Here is a 2,541-nt window from a genome sequence, read left to right as displayed (position 1 = left end):
GGTTTCGATACCCGTGGTGGGCAGAGCACAGATAGCCCTTGTGTAGCTTTGTGCATAATTAAAAACAGACAAACAGACTGAGAGCATTCAACTGAGTTTTAAAACTTAGAATGGAAATAGTGTAAATAAGAGAACTTGGACACTTTAGATAAAATGAACAATATTTGCTACAACACATAACCACTGAAAAATTAGCGCGTAACCATGTATGACAACGGACAGTTCTCACTCCGAGTTATGCCACCGTTAGTCCTGGAGTTTTCCTTCCTGCGAGATGGATCACCTCAATGCTAAGATGATGATCGAACTTCGAAAGGTCTTCTTTCTGAAAAATTGGGAGCATACTGGTGCAAAAAAAAAGCACCTGGATTTCAAACATCAACTTGTTTTCTTTGTCCAGTGGACAGCGTCACATTGTGGTTTCTATTTCCTCACAGCATTTGTCAGCTGTCAGATTCTATTGACGGCAAAGTCCAACCAGCAAAGGATATTCCAGTTTTAAAAATTTTAACCCAGTCTCAAAATAGTATGAAACGCTCTTGCGAGCAAAAGACGTCATCTAACAAAAAACAAAAACAAAGGGCTAAGGTGGCTAGATCAAGATAATATTAGACACCTTGAACCACGTGTTGCCGCCATGACAGTGCGGAAACTAAATAATCAATAATGTAAACAGATTATATCACTATAGTTGGTATTAGAACACAGAATATCTACGTATCACACATCCAAAGTGAATGTTGTGACGAATTTGTTATTATATATTTATTTTAATATCGACATTGTTTAGATTACGTTTATATTTTAAAACATGCATAGCTTATAGTATTAAATATGTATTGCGAAACTCCTGCCTATTCTCCAAAGTTGTAGAAGTTGTGTGCGTAAACGCTAGTGTTAGCGCCAGTATTGTTACGTAAAGCTGAATTTTCTAGAAAGCCTCCACACGCCTATAAATATAACCAAGGCGTCGAGCCAAAGAGAGTATCTATCATTAGTTAGCTATAGTTAGTGTGCTATAAACTTCGGAAGTTATAACTGTAATTGTTATAACGCTTATCAATCGGAAAACTTTAGATATTTGACCATGAACCTTTACAAAGTTCGAACATTACAAATCATTTAACTTCAGTGGATTATCATCAGACATTAGTATTTTTACGAAAACATTATATAAATTCATCGTGGAAAACTCGGCGTGTGTGGCTTGTAAATAACGAAGGACAAAGCTAGCTAGCTCTCTGTTAAGTGAATTATACTCACGTCAACTCGTAATCAACTAGCTCATCGTGAACCTTCGATAAGATATCGAAGAAGTTCCAGACTAGAAAGAAGACTTTATATTGCTTGTAAATTTGGGAAACTTTTGTTTATAAATCATTGTTTGTAGTAACGATTTGTAATAACTGTTGTTGTAAATTGTATTGTTGTTTGTATATTAAAACATATTTGTATAAAAATAAGAAAATTATGTGTATCAATGTTGTTGGCAAATATCATAAACTGACTATATATCGGCTTTTACTTAACAGCTAAATCCAAAGTACAATTTAACTACTAAATTTAAAGTATCATTTAGCTCGGTTTCAGACCATTAGAAATTCTAATACGTAACAACATATATAACTTACCTTTGTCCTGCACCAATTAATCTCTGTCGAAAAACTTGAAAGGGAATTGCACAAGATGGGTTACATGGTCAGTCTGTTGATATAAAACCTCTAATAACATAACATTTGGACAGAAGCTCAATGTAAGAATGTGGTTTGGTTAGAAAAATCATCTCATAGACTTTTGTCATTCATACAATAATTTTGGCAACAGTGAATAAAACAGGTATTAAATGCCAGTATTATGAGACTGCCTCCTCTCTCTTGCATGAAAATGAACTTCACCAAAGTACATTCATGTGTTGATAGTTTAACTGTAACTGGCTGTCCTCCACGCCAAGCCAACGTAGTGTCTATAAAAGTATTATTCCCATTATTAGTGTGATGAATGCATTTATAGCTCCTAGGATAGAAATGCGAAGTCACAAACGTGTATAAGTCAAAGTTTGGCTGATGAAAGCTACTCCATGTGACAAATTGTATGTTTCATTGGAAGCTGTATAAAAACTCTGAAGAATGTATGTGAAACTATTACTGTTGATAATAGAAGCGGTCGATGTAGAAAGCCCAAACTCTTCAGAAACGATGTTAAGTAACTCAAAGCATGCTCTTTATGTGATGAGGGATAATCGAGTAGAGGTCTTGCCAATAGTCTAGTTTTAAGTACAGGTATGAATATGTTATCTCTAAAACACTAAGATATATATCAGTGTGAAATGATCTCAACAGATATGTAACTGCTTAAAAACCACTGTTTAGGAAAGTTAGCCAAACCAATAGGCTGAAATGAGTACTAGACTTCAAACGATGGATGAACAAAGCTGAAGAAGGATACTCTTTACATATTAATTTAAATCTATGACAACAATCAACGATAACTTATTCTATGTATGAGAGGAGAATTGCATTAGGATTAACAGAGTGAAACATG

This window comes from Limulus polyphemus, unplaced genomic scaffold (genome assembly GCF_000517525.1).
Source record: "Limulus polyphemus unplaced genomic scaffold, Limulus_polyphemus-2.1.2 Scaffold2286, whole genome shotgun sequence".
Lineage (NCBI taxonomy): Eukaryota > Metazoa > Arthropoda > Merostomata > Xiphosura > Limulidae > Limulus > Limulus polyphemus.
Note: the sequence above shows the minus strand (reverse complement) of the source record.